General features: G+C 39.9%; 1 protein-coding gene across 4 annotated transcripts in view; it reads right to left on the bottom strand.

The window, feature by feature from the left end:
- Positions 1–20,485, bottom strand: part of LOC108048287 — a 45,147-nt gene that overhangs the window by 19,646 nt on the left and 5,016 nt on the right. The gene's annotated exons all lie outside the window — the stretch shown is intronic.

The raw sequence follows: 20,485 nt of genomic DNA, 5'->3' as shown, positions 1-20,485 counted from the left end.
AATATTGACATAAACATATATTTAGTAACTTTTAAATATTAGTTATACAACTTAAAGGTTAAATTATTAGCTTCAAGTATTTTCCACCCACATCCTATTGAATTTAATGTTAAATGTAGTGAAATTACTAAATTTAACAATGTTCGGCTGGTAAACACCGTCAATATATAAGCCTATTAGAAACTGTATTTATTTTTCTTTAGTGTACGTCATTCACTCTCCTTCGCGCTCCGTTTCTTCTGATTCCCCCCTTGCAAAGTTTGCCCCAATGCAATTGCAATGGCGCAGCGGAAGGGGAAGTGCAGAGACACGCACATCGCCTGCATTTGTCTGCGTGTGACTTTAAATTTTGTTGCATATGCGAAGGCGTACTGGCCTCTGCGGCTCAATGCATTCAATGCCGGCCCAGACGCCTCATTAGCGCTGCGATTCGCTGCCAAAACGCCAAATGATAATTGCAGCAATTTGGCCCCGAAAAATGAGGCGAGACAAATTGTATCGCACAACTTGAAAAGTTGGTCGACGCAAATTGGTGCCAGCGGAGATTCGCTTTTTGGGTTTTCTTCGAAGTTGGCAATGGGGCTAAATTGTAACGAGCTAAGCACACACTCATATGTGTATTCCCAAGTTGCCCCTTTGCAAGAAGTCAAATTTATTTTCGGCACGTCAAACTCAAGCTCACGTCATCAAAGTTTTCGTTGGCAATGTGTGCGCTATTACGACCGGAAATGCCTCACAGGAGTGTGTGTGTGTGTGTGTATATATGCTGAAAGCGCGTCAAAGTTATTTAAACACCAAAGCGACTTTCTTCATCCCGAGTTCCTTCGAAAAAAAGGCTCTCACATGTAGATATTCTTTTGCCTTTCTTCTTCGCTTGGCAAAGGACTTTCACTAAGCTGCTTAGTGGCACGAAGGCTGCAGATCCTGAATCCTGGCTGAAAGCCTCTGTTTGCGGGCGTGCTTGTTTACTTAACATGGCTAATGAAACTCGAGAGAGTTTGAAGCCTTCATTTTTTTGCCAAAGTAGTTTGTTTTAAGAGGAACAAATCCTAATGAAAAAGGTACTAAAATATGGTTGTTTCTGTACGCTTCGCAAAGGAGATGCATTTATTTAAGCAAATACTGGCTTTTCAATTGCATAATAGAAAGCCATGATTACTTAGTATATTGTCTTCTTAAAAATAAAAGTGCCAGGAATTATTTTCATCTTTTCAAAGTAGCTGTTTCTCGTGGAATCAAAAAAATGGCTATTTACATGTTTACAAATCAAACTAATACTGACTACATTGGCATAATGTGCCCTTCATATTTTATAGCTTTTCCAATTATCCTTGAACTTCCTTTTTGTCATTTTTCCGCTTTATTTTTCTTTTACTTTGCACTCAGCTTAATAGGTTTAACTCCCTCCGTTTCCCCTTTATTTTTCACTTTTCTGGGAAGTCATAAAGCTGGCACATGAGCAAATTAAGTTCACTTTAATGGATATTTGAGTTGTCAGGATTTAATTACTCCGACAACACGCAACACTTGAAGCCTTCATGGTGATTTTCGGTCAGAATTGATGGCACTTTCCTTTCGGCTGTCACTCGGCAATAAAAATGCGAGCATTTAAAATCGTTTCAGTCAGTCTGGCCACCCGTTTTCGAATCGATTCGGTGGCATTCCATTGTTTAGCCTTTGATTGACATTCACTCGGCGCGGCGTTAAAGTGTGTTTTAATTTGATTTCATTGTTCGCTGTCATTTGCTGTCATTTGATGGCCGGAATGAATATGAATTGAATTGGCTGCGATGGGGGATTTCATGGGTGGCCTTCGGTCTCTTTGGGCTCCAATGACATTCGTTTCATTGCGTTTCAACAATTCGATTAGCACCGAAAATCAGGAAAGCTTGATGCCTCGATGTTGGGCCTTTCGCATAGCACGGCTTTTTAATTAGTTTTTAGTTTCGGGTGGACTGCCATTCGAAATGGGATGGCTAATTAATATGACAGACGCAGGACAGGAAGCGGGAAATTTGAATTTCATTTGAGAATTTCATTGTGATTCCGGGACAAAGCAATGGGGAATTTAATGGGGGGCATTAAGAGCCCGAATTCAGAGTTGTGTGGACCTACCTAATGGACCACATGCGAAATAAATAATTGAAGCCTAACGAAATGTAGTCACTATTTTTACTAACGTCAAAAGGGAGGCAACCAAATTTCATTTAATATTTCATTTACCCCCACAAAATCACCGCATTCAATTCAATAATGCATGACCAATGTGTGTCTACCAGTTGTAACTACAAAAAAATCAACAACCTATTCGTGTTCAAATGAAATCTTAATAAAATAAAAGCACGCTCACATGACTTTTTAATTAAAAATTTAGCAGGCATGACGTGGGGCAGTTCATATGTGAAATATAAGGCATACGCCGTGTTGTTCCACTTGAATTCAATGATTACTTTTGAATGAATTTCGATATACCGTGCATGACGAGTAAATATTGGAATAGCCCTTGGCAAATTTGGCAACCCTTGATTGATATGCGTTTAAATCGATTGGAGTGCCCCGAACTCGGCGTCTCGTGCCCGGCTCTATGCACGGGAGGGACAGCCCCCGACATAACTGTCAGGACTGTCGCCTGTCAGCGCCGCGTCCTTCGTCCTTCTTCAGCGCCATCAACATATCATCGTCGTCATCTCTCTCCGGTTGATTCCGCTTCATGCCGCCGATGTTTTTGTTATTACTTTGCTCGGCAAATATTCAGAATGTGTGCGTTGATTCTTCTTCGGGCGCATTGCATGAATTACTTTTGCCTTTGTTAAGAGCAAACACAATGCCTAAGCTGATGATGGGCGCCTGACGCTGATGCTGATGTGCGTGCCAAGGATTTGTAAGCTGTGAAACATTCAAGGATGCGCGACCCACATATATGTGCACCGGAAAAAACTGAATGCGATCGGTTAAATAGGAAAATACTATTTTTGACATTCAATTGTGATCGAAACAATTACAGTGCTGTTATAGAGTATTTTTATTTAATTGAAGGTGTGTGTAAAAAAGTAGTAAAATTATATTTAAATCATAATACGTATGATTTTAATATTTAATATTTATTGGAATTTATGACAATATATAACTTTAAAGACAAATAATTTATTTTGAGCCCATATCATAAATCTGATCCTTTGATCTTAAAATATCAATTGTTAAAGGTTTAGGTCATATTCTGGCTGTATTTCTCCTTGTGCATTTGGAAAGACATCCAAGACAAGGCCTAGCAAATGGAGATGGTGGCTAAGAAAATTCCCCCAATGCAAAATATTCAAATCAGGATGAAGACCGAGGCGCTGTCGTATTTTGTATTTTGTAGCTGCTAAACATTTGTCACAATATCCTCTCGCATCTGCCGGCGTTGGCAAATGGGAAGGAAAAGATTTTCCCTACCATTTAGCAATGCCGCATAATTCCAGTCGAGTGTGAGTGCGTGCGAAATAATGTTACGCTTTTTTTATTTAAAGGGAAAATTTGTTTTTGCACACAATAATTTGTTTTCTATTCAAATTTCCATCAGAAAAGTGTCTGAGTGTGTGTGAGTTAAGGTGCGGATTTAAGGGGACTCAGGCCTGCTGTAATTCCATTTAAGTGCCGAAAATCAATGCCGAAAAGAAGCCGCTGAACGTTAGTCACTTTTGGCCCGAAGGCAGATGAATGGCCCACCCACAGATCCGCCTTTTTGCACCACCCACTGTACTCCAAGTGGCACCACTCCACTTTTTGCAGGCGAAGTGAGAGCGGCGCAAAGTGGCTTGCCGTTCAGAATTTGCAACAAATGGCAAAGAAAAATCGAAATAGAAATTGAGAAAAAAAAATCAAATTTCAAGTGCTAGTCGAGAGCTATTTGCATAATGCGACTGCTGCATGAATAAACCATGTCGAACCAGGCTCTCCCAATTCGCGGTGTTTCCACTTCTGCCCGCTTTTCCATTTTTCCGGCTTTTCCCTCTTCATTCCACTGTCTGTGGAAGTAAAACGTTTAAATCAAATCAGGCAAGGAATGTTTTTTATCCCAACGAAAGCTGCAGACAGCGGAGGTTATGATGATGCCCACATATATATCCTTAAGCCCGCACTCACACCTACACAAAGGATAAGGCTATACGGAGAGAAAAAACAATTTAACTTTGTATGGAGTAAATTGATTTAAAACATTTTGAAACAGTAAGTATATTTTTTATAACTAAACTTAATAATTTACTTCTCCGAATCCTATATTATATTTAATATATTAATTTCATTGGTGAGCTTAAACAGCTTACCATAACTTTCGTTAATAGGTTGTTCACAGCTTTAGCCATTTTCTCTGTGTATACGATAAGGTCCCTAACGCTTGATTGAACATTTTTCGCCCAGAACAGCTGCAAAGTACCTTTTCATATCCTCCACTCTCCGTTTCCCCGCTTTTAAGGACAATTTATGTGGCTTTAAGGACAAAAGCTCCCGCCGATGGGCCTTTGCCCTCATAAGTATGCCATGAAAAATGTATAGCGGCGCGCATAAAAAAGAAAGCATAAAGGAAAACCCTTTTTGAGAACTACACACAGAACTGACAATGAATATCAAATGTCAATGACAGCCGCAGCGTGGAAAACTATTCCGCAGGACGTCCAGGACTCGGGACTCAAATATGAAATAAATCACTGGACGGGTTATTGACACGTAAGCAAATATTTGCAGCCACCAAGGAAATGTCAACTTGTTCCCATCGACCGAGTTCCCCGTCTCCCCCGCTTCCTCCCCTTCCCCTCTCCTTTTCCACCTTTTCCTGAGCAAATACGTCGGCATGCAAAGCGGTGGGAAAACTCCTAAGAACTTTCCTCCGGAAAACTGCCAGCCTGCTCGTCAAAACTACGCTAGCATGTCGACAGCAAAGTCCACTTAATCCAAATTCTGTAAAAATTGTCAGCGCTGGGAAATGGGGAGCTGCTTTGCTGCCTTCAACGTTGACTTTCCCGGCGATAAGGACGGCAATGTCAACCAGCTGACGCGTGTGTATGTGTGTGTGTAAGGACATTTGAGTGGGTGTGTGTGTGTGCTGTTTGCTTGGCATGCCATGTCATCAATTTCGCCTTGAATTTGTTTACCCGTTTGGCCTGGTGACTGTCATTCCTGCGGAGTTGTCGGAAATCGGGGAAAACGAGGGAAATGAGCAGAGATGAGGTGGCTATTTGCTGTAATTTTGGGACGAACAATTTACGGCACAGGGAATGCAATATTCTTGTCTATCGCTAATTAGGCAACGATGAGCCAACGATAAAGAGGTGTTTTGCCAGGAAATTAAACTCGTCCTTGCTGTTCTAATTATAAAATTCTAAAATTAAAGTCTTAGAGCACTAGAAATTTAACATTTCCAAGAAAAATCCACACAATCAGGAATCGGAGATTCCTAAAATATTAAAGAAAATAAAGGAATATATCTCCTGTGTCAATTCTCAAAATTATTTAAACGCAAGAAAACTTATAAATTATTAAGGTGATTATTTAAGTCATTATTAGGATCATCCTCAAATCTTTGTTACGTACATAACATAAAGACCGACTTTAAGGAATCTTTATTGAATGTAAACTGCATGTTGTCCAAATACTATTCCCGATCACAAAACTATTGGTAAAAAGAAAATAGAATTAAGAGATTGTTAAGCCAAGGCCAAAAACATCAGAAAATGTTTATAAAAAAGATTCTAAATTTTGCCCTCATGTCCCAGAATTCTTAAAGTTTGCAAGAAAGCGTTCAAATCTTTAAAGTCATTACTTAGGCCTCCTTAACAATTAGGTAAAGTAAATAGAATGATAGCCAAATTAAATGTAGCTTTATTCAAAAATAACTTCTTTCTGTTCAAATACATTTCCGTTCGAACAACTAATGGTGAAAAGGAAGGCAAACATATTTCAGGTTAACGATGCTCCCTCAAAGTTCAACAAAATCATTAGGGTCACGATGATGTCTTTGTGCCAACTCATTCCCTTCTCCTCTATTTCGGTGATGTCTGCATCTTCCTGTGAGTTCACGCATTTTCCTCCCATGGTAAATCGTTCAATGCATGTCGAAGGATCTAGGGTGCTACTCCGTCATCCGGCATCCTTCAACTGTTCGCAGCCGTCACTCCGCTCCCCGCATTCCACAGTTAAGTGATTGGGGAAATGTATTTGCATAATTTTTACAGATTTCTCAATGGCTGTCATGCATAATGCTCGGCAAAGGACCTGCCAGCAGTTGCAATGATAGCCCAGGACCTGGAGCCTGGGATCCTTGGTTAGCCACCTCCTAGTCCTCCACCATTTTCTCCACCTTTTCCTGAGTTGGCAAACATGCCAGTTAAGCTTCTCCTTTGGCGCTGGTGATGGAAGTTTTTGCATATGCGAATATTTTATGCAGATTTATGTCAACTTTTTCGGGCTACGTGTCCTGCATCCTGGCCACGTGCATTTATTGAATTAGTGTGTGTCGGTGAGCCTGCCAGCCAGTGTTGTAAACTGCCCTAAAATGTTGTAAATTTTTCGGGCATCAGCTTGTCGTGACACCGGCTGGAAAATCGAGGGGAAGGCGAGTGGGAAATAAGTAGAGAACATGGGCCCAACTGTCAGGCAAACAACAAAAAGTTGTTTGTGCCCTACTCAGAAAGGCACCTTCTTGCCACCCATTTACCACCCCATTTCCCTCCACCACCCAACCACCCACACACGCATGTACGACAACAAACATTCGCAATTGTTGTTGCCGATGTCGCCTGTCGCTGAAGCCTGTTTCCTGTCGCGATGCGACCTATTCCCCGCCTCCTCTACTTCTCTCTTGTGACCAACCACTGCCCATTTTCCCCGTATTTTTCTTTCATACCCTGTAGTTTTGGTCTAAGAATGGTATACTGTCATTCTGAAAATATATGTTTTAAGGAGATAAAAGACAATATAAAAAATAAAGAGAAAATGCTTATTTTTACGCTGTACAAATTATTTAAGATGTATATACTTATAAACCTTCCTTTAGTTATTGTTTAGATATGTTAAAATCATTGTGATTTGTGCTTTAATTTTTACTACTTAATTGCTACGAATCCAATAATAAATAAATACCAATATACAAATCAAATTTCTTCTTGTTTCAATCTGACATTATTATATTTGTCGTTTTCTGAACATATAATTATAAATATTGCCGCAGGTTTTTAATTTTTTCAGCGAATCTTTGATTAGTTTTGACTTTTGAGAGTTATTATGGGCACCTTATAAATACATTTTGTTGCAAATACAAATCCATTAATTTAAAAAAAAAATTTGCAAAGGAGGATGCTCTTTTAAAGCTATGGAAGCAAAGGCCAAAGGATATATGCCAGTTGAAACATTCGTCCTAAGCATTATTTCTGGTTTTTTTTTATAATGAAAAGAGAAAACTTATCTCCAACTTTATGATGATTTCCACAAAGAGAATACAGAGGGAAAAGGCAGGAAAAAAGACTTCAAGTTGGAGCTGGAGATTGAGAATGAGGACGGGCACAAGTTTTCCTTCTTCAAGTTGTCGCTGCGACTTCTTGTTTGTGTTGTGCGCTGCTTTTCCATTTCCTTTGTGTCCGTGTGTGAGTTTCCCCCTCAAGTCAGCCGAAGACTGAAGTGGGACAACACTTAATTTTGTGTAAGTACTCACTCAGCTCATTAACTGAGCCAAAAAGGAAACTGGGCCTCGTCTCGCACCGGAAAATGCAAATACCGAATTCAAAAGCTCTGGCCCCCAGCGCAGGGGAAATTAAATTTAAGCACCGAAATGGACAAGAACGAGCAAAAAGAGGCAGCCGGAAAAGCATGAGAAAATGGCTAAAGCAATTTACCAGCGGCTGTGCCACATCTTCTGGCCAAGTGGCAAAATGGGAATTACAGGGGAGGAGGGAGTACGTATCCCTTTAGTTAGCGCCAAGTGGAGCCATCAATCAGTGGAACACACTCACGCACGAACGCAATCATTGGGAATTAGGCGGAGGACGTGGGGATTTCCCGGAGGCTTTCGAGATGCGATCGTTTGCCATAACTCAGCTTGACGCTCCCCGGCAGTTTGTGGTCAACAACAAAGCCAAAAACTGCAGTTTCTGCCGCCTGAATTATGGCAATAAAATGGCATTCAAAATTGCGGAAATGCCAAACCATGAATTTCTTTGTAGCAACTGAAAGGAAGTTTTTGGCAACGAATTGCAGTTTCTCAACAATAAAATTGTGATGCCATTGATATTGAAACTATTAGAAAATTTCATTCATTTTAAATAAAAGGTTTTATGACAATATATCCCCAAGTTTAAGCTATAAATTTGTTACAAACAATTTGTCACTTATCGATACTCCCTTTGGGTTTATTGGTTAAAAAAAGAAAAGTAATTGCCAATTAATTAACATAGGCGAAGTAAATGATACTAAATATACAATATATAATTAGTAAAAAATTCTGCTTAAAATGTATATTAATTTTTTTGATATTTATCGTGATAAATGAATTCTCATTAATAATGAGAAACAATAATTTTCCCAATACAAACAATACTTATTTATGAACTATGAAATAGCGAAAATTCTAACCAATAAATTTATTGTTAGTCTGTTTAACTGTTGATGCCTATATATCAGTAAATCTAACTTTGATGATGAAGTGTACAAATATGAAAATTCAAATTCCTTGAATTTATTTTAGCGAATAAAATGCAATATCCCCGTTTAATTTGATATTTAGACCAAAAGCTTGACATTCGTACGAGAGCAATGTGTCAAATAAGATGTCAAGTAAATTCACTTTGCCCCAGAGAAGCAAACAATTTCCGGAACTCGTTGCGCCAGGTAAACGAGATGTGTCAGCTAAATAAATCCCAAAGATTTTCTTTGACGTCACCTGTGCGACTTCCCACGCTTTCTGTCTTTTAGGATTCTTGGTAACTGCATTCGGTGCATTTTCCCTCAGGCGTATCAATACGAATTTTCCTAAGCCCATTAAATTTCGAAACGACGGCTTTGATAATAGTGAAATATTCCCCTAAGAATTTATTTATTAAGTTTTTCTATATTTAATAGGATAAAAAGTTAATGACTTAATTATAGAGGAATTTAATCGCAATTTAATTTAAACTAAATTAGGAGTTTTTTTCTTTTATGTGTTGTTTTAAATTTGGATAGAGTTTTGGTATATACTGTATCATTTGTCCAACTTAAAACGTTTTTCACCGCTTCAAACATGAGAGAGATAAAACCACTTCAAATAATTACAATGCACAGGAGGGCAGCAGAAATTACAATATGGGAAGCCATCCGAAACATGGAAAAGAGAGCATCACAATATGAAAATATATGTAGATGCGGAGACCGCAAAGCACACATAAATATGTACATATAAACAAACAAAACCACAATGGCGAAACAACATTTCACTTAAATTAGAAGCGAAAATGGCGGAAAAATAATTCAGAGGAAGTCCCCGTCTGGGAAGCAGAACCACACGATTTCAGACAATAATATCTGTGTCAGCCACAACAAAACAACAACAGCGGCCGGAGCAACAACAATGGTGAACTGTGGTGCAAGCCCCCTGCCCCCTGCCACCGCCCCCCAACCCACTTCAACCCTTGGCAGCCAAGTAAATGGCGGCTAAGCGCCAGAACTCAAAAACTTAAATCTCCGTGTAATATTTTTCCATAAAACCCGAGGAGTTGGGAGTCCTGGCCACATATTTAATGCTGCAAGTTGAACTGCCAAGCAGGCCAGGCCAGCAGGTGCTGATAGAACTCATTCGAGTTGCAGGAAAAGTTGCATGGAGCTGCAGGACGAAAAGGAGCCGGAGCATGGGGAGCCGGAGCCACTGGAGTAACTAGAGCATGCAAAGCACATCCGAGTGGATGCAATGGGTCCCCGGGGAGCGGGCGGAACGCCAACTGCACTGGTGCGACAGGTTTAAAGAGGTCAGCCGGCTGAACAATGCTTAAAACGGACCCAACTGGGCATTCGCTTTCTGGCCAGGAAGCGGTGGAGGCGAGTCACCAGGAAAAGTTGCCCATTCAACCAATTAGCCAGAGATTATTTCATCGATTTTTGTTTAACTCCCCAGGCAAACGGAATTGCCAGGGGACGTGGGTTATAACTACCCAGTACAGGGAAAAAAATATTACATTTTCATTTTTATAATGACAATTAAAATTGTTGTAAGTCATTATGATCCTTTAATACTTATCATAAACTAAGACCATTAAAGGAATATTCAGGGCTTATAACCTTTTTGAATTAGTCATTATTATTAGTTTTAAACCAACTAACGTTCTTTAGTTAAAAATAATACATTTTTTGTGAGATTCGTTTCAAATATTATTTTAAGTGATTTTTTATTTTAGTTATATCAATATTAACCATTTCTTAATGAAAAAGCAACTTTGCTTTAATTTGTATTACTATTCATATTGTCTACCTTTTCCAATTTTTTTTAAGAATATTCAAAAAGGCTGACCAGTTGAGGGGATATTCATATTTATTTCCTGTGCAAAGACAAGACAAAGCCACTTTTGCGTGCGTCCAGGACAAAGACAAAGCCAACGCAGCGTGGGATTCCGAATCCCCATCCAGCTGGGATGCCGCCCGCTGCTCCAACTGCCTTTTGTGCGGTCCAGGAGACCCAGCACTGCATGTGTGATAAAAAAGGATAAGAGGGAACTTTAGCACGCCCACCCCGACACCCTGACACCAGGACGCCAGGACAGCATCCGGTGCCGAAGCCAAGACAATATGCTCACGGCTCCATGGATAACTTCGTGGTTTGACAAAGCGACGACGACGGCGTTGGCGTCAGCATTGCATGAAAAATGGCACTTGATAAGGTGCCCGAGGGTGTGGCAGTGGCGGTGTTAGGAAGGACGCAGGACGAAGGAGTCATCCTGCCGAGCAGGAAGTTTGAAGCGGCGTGCATAACAAAATGGAGCAGCAGCCTCAAAAAGTCGGGTTGTGTGTGCTGCGTGTGTTTTTGTGTGTGCTGCTGCCTGTTTTGGGAGCAGCGAAGTTGCATTTTGCCCCGCGGGCTGCCATTTGTCTCCTCACGACTTCCTTTAACCCTCTATTTCCCACTGAGTAAATAGCAAAAGGCGCGTAAGGATCTGCTGCCGAGGACCACAGCTTTGCCCACTCCTGCGGCTTATGGCCGTAAGTAAGTGGCTCTTGGTTAGTTCGTTTGCGTTGCCACTTCCGCATCACGGGCGCTGTTGTTGCGGCTGCTGTCGTTCCAGCGAGCACTGTCTTGTCCTAATTTGGCCACGTTCCGTTTCCCAATTGGCTCGGCACTAAGTAAACAACCATCCCGAAACATCGGGAGCATCGCAATGGTGACCCCTTAATCGCCGTAATCAACCTAATGGATAATAACCAGCGGAAGTCATAATTGTGCAACTGCAACCGTCAGTCATAACTGTCAACGAGCATTACCGAAAGTCAGCGGGTCGAATCTGGAGCAGGACAAAGAGGTCCTTGCAGTCCTTGCTTATTTATTGCCACCAATCTGCAAATGGAATGCTTTTCTTTGCCTTTGAGGGGGCATTTCGGTTTCTGTTGTGAATTTATAATAGTTATGGCCGGCTTTCTTTTTGGGAAATAAATTATTTTATATGTTATGTGGGTGAGATGTACATTGAAATATATGATTATTTATCTTTGATTTCATATTCCATAATCTAATGTGGCTGCTTATAAACTGAAGTTCTTATAAGGCAGGTGTTGCTTTATGGAATATTTTCTTTTAGAGGTTAAGGAAAAGAGATGAATTATCTTAGCTGTTATCTGCGATTTTATATATAAAAGAAGTAAGCATCGTCTGGTTTTTTTTATAAAGGGCCATTCTTATCGCTGAGATTATGCGAAATTTACCTGGATTATCCGAGAGTAGAGATTAAATCCCTTAGAAATCTAAGAGTATTTTTCAACCAACTGCGATCATGTTCAATGCACGACCTTCGGGTGACAAAGTGGCACTGCAATTTGCAACATAATGTCACAATGGCGCCGCCTCGCAGGATGCTCATTGTGTGTGATGGCCTAATCAAGGACAGCTGGCTAAGGAAGCCATCTGCAGTTGGATGTTGCAGCCCGTGACTGCACTGCCAATCGCTGCAAATCAGCGCGAAATTACCTCATCGATGGGCCCAAAGGAGGGGATTGGAGGACAAGAAGACTATAGCATACTTTTCTGGGCCCTCAGCTGCGCACGTTGCAAATTAACTTAATGCCGGGTTTTCTGGGGGACTGAGGGCGTTCGAGGAGCAGGACGCATCCTGGCAAGTTTGCTTGTCTGCTTCCGCTTGGCAAAAGTGTCCTTGAGTGTTGCTAATGCCGCTGCAGTGGGAAGGAAACGGAAACTGCCGACGAGACAACTCACACATACACTTAACGAACGGGCTAATGGCTGACTCCTTGTCTCCTTGGCACTTGGTAACTTTTTTGCTTGTTAAGTTTTTAATAAAATAAGAGATTCCTCATTTCCCCGCCCCCCCTATCGCCCGACTTCGAGTGGCTGCACTTCAGCTATCCATAGATAACTTGCCGCAAGAAAACATCAACAGCAATTGAAGCATCCCCTTTCAACTCCCACCAGTAAGCGGATATTATAAATTTTCAATTTCATATCCTTGCTCTTGGCTATCTGGCTTTCAGCCTTTTAGTCGGCGTCTTGGGTATTTTCGTAGCGCTCTAATGAGTTTTCCCTTATGCCGAAGCGCTTAAAGTGAAAATATGTTTGCTTTGTGGTTCTGCATCCTTTGCAACCTCTCCACACATACTCGTACAGTTGTGGTCAACAGTATAGTACTGACCATTCGATTTTTTTGTTTGAGTCACTTGTTCACTTGTTACCGTACGTAAACTAACATTTATTTATTTAACAACTATTTCTTAAAATTATACCTTATATTGAATTTTTTTTTCAATTCGCCAAAATAAGTTTTAAACTTGTTCCTAATTAATTCGAAGGCATGATATTTACTAATATATATTGGTCTGTAAAATCATGCAGGGAATACATACATTTGCTCTTAAAATATAGACAACTATTTATTCTAAGCTCATTGCCTTATATGCTACTATTTTGACCGCAGCTGTTAAGCCACATATACTGCATATACTCCTGCCCAAGTACTTCGCCACTTTACTTCGTCCTTTTTTTTGTGCGATCTGATGAGAGAGTATCCTTGAGTTATTTTTTCAGGTTCTTTTGTTTTCTCTTCGAAGGATATGGAAGGTGCTCAGGCATGCCAGAAGCTCGATAAATGCAAAAGGTACCGACCGTCTGGAAAGGAATGTGGAGGCGGTGGATTTATGTTCCATTCATTTCGCATATGCTGATTGCTATTTTCCCCAATCTCGTTCTGCACGGGTCTCTGTTGCCGCACTTGCGAATTATGCCATCGATTTGGCATGCTTTTGCTGATGTTTCCCACAAATTGAAACTTTTTGAAGCTATCTTTAGATACTAAATAAAGTTTGTATGTTCGCATTTCAAGAAACTTATTTAAAACTAAGCTTAAGATCTATTTTGAAGTCAATTAATTGTTCACTTGCTGACAGTTATTATATCTAATATACGGTTGATATGATAACGAACTAAACATTTAACAAATAAAAACAATATTTTATGCTAGCCTACTGATGCAATGTTTTTTGATACAAACAAATTATAAATCCGAACTAAACAATTTAAAAACAATTATCAAATTCTAACAAAAGCTGATAAGCTGATAGGAAAAAAGTATATATTAAATAGTTACTTTCTTACCTATAATTATTTAATGAAACAAATTAACAAATATTGCCAAGATGCAAATTTCGCACTGGAAAATGAATGTACTGATTTAACGATTCGTTTAAAATGACAACAATATCAGAGTCAAGGACTTACGACTGCCTTTTTAAACTGCAAGATCAATGGGACTTTACTGAAATTCTGTTTGAAGATAATGAGCCAATAAAATACCCCTGAGCTCAAAGGAATTAATTTTCCGCTCCTGTTATTTCAGTAATGCAAATTGAAAATTGTGGGAAAAAAATTATCATATTGCATTGTCGGGCTTCCGCATTCCCATTTCATTCACTCTGTTCTAAGAGGGAGCTCTGCAAGTTGTATTTAATTTAATTGCGCATAATTTGTATTTATACCCGTTACTCGTAGAGTAAAAGGGTATATTGTATTCGTGCAAAAGTATGTAACAGCTAGAAGGAAGCGTTTCCGACCCTATAAAGTATATATATTCTTGATCAGGATCACTAGCCGAGTCGATCTAGCCATGTCCGTCTGTCCGTCTGTCTGTCCGTCTGTCCGTCTGTCCGTCTCTCCGTCTGTCCGTCTGTCTGTCCGTATGAACGCTGAGATCTCGGAAACTATAAAAGCTAGAAGATTGGCATTTTGCATGTAGATTTTAGGAGTTCCTACGCAGCGCAAGTTTGTTTCAAAAAGGTGCCACGCCCCCTTTAACGCCCACAATCGCTTATATACGATTTTAAAAATTTAAATATTTCGGAAAAGTAAAAATGCAGTTTTATTGTGTTTATCAATACCTATCGAAATGTAGAAGAAATTTTTCAAATCGGACCATTCGTTAAAAAGTTATGCGTGATCAAAGTTTATATCTCCATCTCCCTCGCACTCCCTTTACCTGAGTAACGGGTATCTGATAGTCGGGGCACCCGACTATAGCGTTCTCTCTTGTTTTTACTGTTGACGTGACGGGTGACTGCAGTTGATAAAATAGGAGGTGGAGGTGTAGGTGGGTGTGGAATATGAATTACTGGGAAAAAGGAAAATGTCAGGCGCGCAAAAATGTCAACACGACATGCGACAACATGGACCGCAACAACTGAAAACTGCAGCAACAATGGGGGAGAGTATGCAACTGGTAAAAGGAAAAGCAGGTGGGCGGTGAATGGGGGCTCCCTGCTACATGCTACATGGTTATAGTACAGTAGTTTGCAGCTGCCGTTGACACAGATTTAAGCTCGCAAAGACACACACGCACGCACAGGCATATGCAAAATTGTGGCCATAAATAAGCGTTGCATACTTTTAAGCATGCATTAAATGAAATTGTGGGCGTGGCAGGTGGGAACAGGGACTGGTGGGGGTGGGGGGTCGACTTTCGTTCCATTTCAAGAGGCAGCTTTTAGACGATCCGAGTGCTGCCCCAAATCGATTTTGGATAGGCTATTACCGCACATATTGCATAGGCCACACTCGAGGGCGCTTATTTGGGGTGGTGACGCCTACGGAAAGGGTTAGCGAAGTGGGCCACCCAAATCGATGCGACTTAGAGGTGGTTAAGTAATTCAGTCGGCTGGGGTGGTAATGGTTCAGAATTGCCATATCGGGAATCTGGAGGATCGTCTTTATGGCAAATTTGCAACTTTAAGTGCTCGATTAAAATACAAATGCCGTAAAGAAATCAACGACGGTTTTATCTCTGTAGATTTTCACTAATATCTCTGGAACCTCTATTATTCTTCTAAATTTGGTAAAATAATTATTTGGTACATCCCTGTTGACGTAATAAAACATTTAATTTGTTGTTCATTTATAAGAAACGCTTTTCCTAAAATTACTATGTTATTCCAATTTTGGTTTTGGTTATAGTTTATATATTCTTAGTCATTCCAAGTTTGATTTAAGTAAGTAAGTTCTTTCACAACTCTTTAAAAAATTATATGCAAGAGGAATAAACATTTATATTGGATTTTATAAAAATGATTTTTCCAGCAAAACCTATGCAAAACTCAGAAAAATTAACATTAAAGGTAATTAAACATTTAAAAAATAATAAGATATCTCTCGAACTGAGGATCCGACTCTAGTTTCAACATTTTGGCCAGCATTTAACGGCAATCAGCAGGGCAAACACAATTTGGCAGTGTTGCCGGAAGAGTTTTCCCGGCAGTGCAGTGCCTCATTAGGACCTGCCACCCCCTGAATCCTTACCTCAACCCGCTGCAGTGCATCTGCTGCCACTCCAGGCGTGCGAAAGTTGAATTTTAATTTAAATGTGACCAACTTTTTGACTCCGGAATGAGTTCAAGCCTCGAGTGGAGGCAATGATGTTTGCACAAAAGTCCTCTGGCCGAGGAAACATATCAACATTTACAGGAACAACTGGGAAACGGATGCAAATGATGTACTCACACAATCGTACTTCGGCATTACTTTGCATAACACATATTTCCGCTTGCTGATTTCGATTTAAATGCAGTTGTGCTCTTTTTATTGAATTCCATTTGAAAAAATTTCCGCTATTCGAATGTAAATTCAGTGGAGCTTATTTTATAACCGAATAAATAAATATTTCTGTAGCTGATTCTGTTTCTGTTGGGGGCTTCGTGTAATCATAAATAAAAAGCAAATTGTTTTGTGGCCATAAAAACACAGGCAGATCTCTCCCAGAGAAAAACTTGTTTATTTGCAGGACCCTCTGTGTGTGTGTTTGTATTTGTTTTGTGTTTAAAAGAAAATTTCTCTCATTGCCAGTTTGTTGTTTTTCGCCTCTTTGTGGTGCGTAATAGGGCAGCTGGTGCAGAGGATTTGCGGACGGAGCAGGTCCTGGAGCTTTATTAGAGCCAACTTGCTGCGGAACGTGCCAGGGCAATCCGACAGGATATATGTAATAAGGATACGTTCGCCATTAACACAACGTCTTTGGAGGGAAATCCTCCGGCAAATAAAAATAAACACATAACACATAAACACAGGACAAAGGACAAAGGAAGCCGATGAGGCTGGAAAAGACGGCATTTGCTTATGCCTGCCATAATTCATACAAAACAGTTCAAGCTAAATAGAACAACACACACGGATGCACAAAAAAAAATATTTTAATTTGTGTTCAACATATTTAAGTCATTTTTAATTTATAGAGTACCAAATACATTCTAAAGATTTGATCAAAACTAACTTCAAAACTTATAAAATGTTAACACCACACCTAAATATATTGATAAAAGATTTTCTTTTCGGTTTTAAAATAAAAATTCTTTTATTTTTTCTTATTAAGTTAAAATAAAAGTAATTTATTACTATTTATATATATTTCTATTTGAATAAGCTTATGCATCCTTTTAAGATTTTGCTTAAATATTTTTTTGTTTATAAAAAAGAAAAAAACAAATTTCATTGCTCAGCTTATTATTTTTTCTTTGTGCACCGAAAACGAGAAACACGCAGAGTTTGATAGAACAATTAAATTGAAATTGCTAGGCACAACACAGGCGCAGAAAACGACAATAAGACGAACGACAAGGAATCGTATCCAGAACTCGTTTATGCCACAATAATAATTTGAAGACATTTGTATAAATTTGCAATTGCATTTTATTGGCCCGTCCTGTGTGTCATAATATTTGCATATGTGTGTGCGTTCGGCATACATAATGTGCTTCCTTATGCCTGGTTGCGTATACGCAACGTGGCAAATGGTCGACTCAATGCAATCAGTTCGAGAAATTGACCAAATATTGTTGCCAAGACAAAGGCATTTCGCCTGATCAATTCATTCAATTATAAATAAGATACATATATCAGGTACGAAGGGTGTTTTACATATATGTATGATACCAACTAGATTCCATTATCATTTAAGCCTGATATTCTCTGCTTTTGCCCATTTGGCAGCCACAAATTATCATCAGCTGCCAGAGCTTTAAAGAAAACTGTTGACAATGCAGAGACAGCAGCGGCACAACAACCATTTCACTGACACACTTTACCCCATTTCTTCGCTGGCGGAAAAACAAGAGAAAATGTCGACTAGCAAAATCGATGGCCTGAAAAAGCTGGGGCGAGAATAAAGCAAAATAAAAACCGAAAGCAAAGTCGCAGTAAATCGCCCTCCGCATTTTGCTCATATCCCTCGAATCTGTGGCAGTTGTACGTGTCATTTGGCTGCAGTTTTATTTGCTTGGCCATAATGCAACTTTATGTTTATGGCCCTGCTCCGGCGGGCTCCTCTCTTTTCTGCTGTCCCAGCTGCAGGAGCCCCTGACTCTGGCCATTGAAGTTAGCTGATCTTGCACTCGACTAAGCGGAAAACACACATAACACAAAGCTCGGCGAAAAACAATAAATGGGCCAATGGCTGTGAATTTTTCACAGTGAAGTTTGGCTTACTCTGAAATTTCATCTCATCTTGGAAAATTATGGAATCGATTTAACATACATTATTCGGATAGCTTGCATTTTAATAATGTATTTGAATTGTTCAGCTTGTGATATTTTTAGAAAAGCAAATATTAGTTTTTTAATAAGTGGAGTTTTTAATTAAAATACGTAAGGAAATAAATAAATTTCTATGAGGCTTCAATAAAACGAATACACTTATGTCTTGGAAAATAATAAAATTCCAAAAAACTTAAGCATAGACGAAACCTTTTGGTATCCATTTGATAGCCAAAACTACTGCTAAAGTAATATCTAAAACACTAAATTTGTTTTAAGATTAAACACATTTTTACTTCATTTAGTTAAAGTTAAGAATTTGCATTTTAAAATAGTTTTAAAATATGAATTTAAAAGTATTAAAATACCCACCAAAAGTCTAAGGGAACAACTCATTTTCTATTATATTCTTAAAATAACAACAAGTTCAGAACAATTTACGCTCATTATAGCAAAGATAAATATTGCACAGCTTTTTAATCCATTCAAGGCGAATCAAAACCCAGCTAATACCCTTTCACTTCGGAGAACTCTCTCCCGCTGACCCTAATCGTTGGCACATGACGTCGCAGCGACTTTCACGATGCTGCAAACTGTTAAAAATAGATTTTGCTTGGCTTTTTGCAGGCCAGGCCGGAGGTTTGGAGGTTCGGAGGTGCGGAGGTGCGGAGGACAGCCCCAAGCCAGCAGTAAAATCGGGGTCCTGCTCTGACTCCTCTTCCGAAGTCAGGACCTGGACTTGGGCACGTTTCCCTTGCGCTGCCGAGCAATGAAATGTTCTAATGCCATTTGCAAGTGGAACGGAAGGAAAAAATGTGAGAGTGGAGGGCATTTTCACAGGCTGGATGTTGGCTTTTCAGCTTCCAGACAGACGGGCGACATTTTTTTCGGTACGATATAAAAATGGAAAGTTGGCATAAAAAGTAAACAGCAGATGGCATAGTGGCTCCGGGGGCGGTGTGGTACCGAAGGTAACTAAACGGAAAGCAAAAGCCAATGCTGCAAAAACGAAGGAAAATGCCAGTAACTGCAGCTGGAGGATGGGGAGAAGTCAGTAAATCAGGTCAGGGATTTGGATGGTGAATGCTTCCCTCTGCAGTTTTCCTCTTTTTGGTGTTGCTTTGTTTCGTTTTCTTTTGGCTTTGGGCTTTCGCTAGGTTTTTGTTTTCTTTTTTTTTTGGCTGCGCTAGGAAAAGTGAAATTGAAATTACGTATACGCCGCGGTGGTCCCGATGCAAGCATTAATTTAATTACAGCTAGCAGACGACAAACAACAAATTGAACTGAAAAGCCGGCCAAATGAGTGCGCCACATATTCAAGTCTCTTTATGCTTTGTGTGTCACTGGAGCAGTCAGTTGGCAGCTGGCTAAAAGGGGGTTGGGTTGGCCAGAAGGGTTTGGTATTTGCCCGACAACCGCAAGCTGCATTTTTAATTGCGCACACGTGCGAAGCAGCAGCCCCAGGAAAACTGAAGGAGCGGTTGCGGGGCAGGCTGAGGGGAGCAGCTGGGAAAGCCGCCCGGAGGATGCGGCAGCTCTACTTGAACTCATTTGGCGTGGAAATTATGGCACGCTCAAGTTGATTTTGACAGGCAGCAGGCGCAAGTATTCCCCAGCACAAAACTGAAACTCAAACACACACACACACACACTGCCATACGCATCCTTGAATCCTGGAAAAGTTTTGCGAAATTGTTCGGCACGTTCGGCGGTCTCTGCCCAGACCACTGGGTCCTGAACCTATCCTGCTGCATAGCAAAATATTTTCAGAATCTATTTTATGGTTTTTCATTAAATTGAAAGCTCTATTAAAATCTGTTTTTATTGCTTTTAAAAATTGATCATGACATTTGGTGTGCGAAAATTATACAAGCCAATTAAAGTTATTAAGCAGTTTAAACTTATAATAACCATTTATTTATATTTAAAATTTAATCCTATTTGAGATTGTAATATCTTCAATATGGAAAACCCGTTTTTAAATGATCGGAAAATATAATAAAATGTATTTTTTTACGTGTGGCAATAAGTGTCTAACTTGCAAATGGCAGAGCAGACTGCTTTTCCTGGGCAGGCTTTTAATTGATATGCAATAAACATTGCCCACCGAACGGCAGACAGGCAGGCGAATCGATGGAGGAGCTGGATGTTTGACTGACAGACAAAAGCTGGCACAGCTCCGACAAGTAAATCCGGACAGGACTCTATTTTTGCCCGCACTTGGCACTTTCTCAGCTTCTGTTTTGTTTCCTTTCC

The sequence above is a fragment of the Drosophila rhopaloa genome, unplaced genomic scaffold (genome assembly GCF_018152115.1).
Source record: "Drosophila rhopaloa isolate 14029-0021.01 unplaced genomic scaffold, ASM1815211v1 contig_150, whole genome shotgun sequence".
Classification (NCBI taxonomy): Eukaryota; Metazoa; Arthropoda; class Insecta; order Diptera; family Drosophilidae; genus Drosophila; species Drosophila rhopaloa.
The sequence above is the reverse complement of the archived record's forward strand: the minus strand, read 5'-3'. Positions and strand labels throughout refer to the sequence as shown.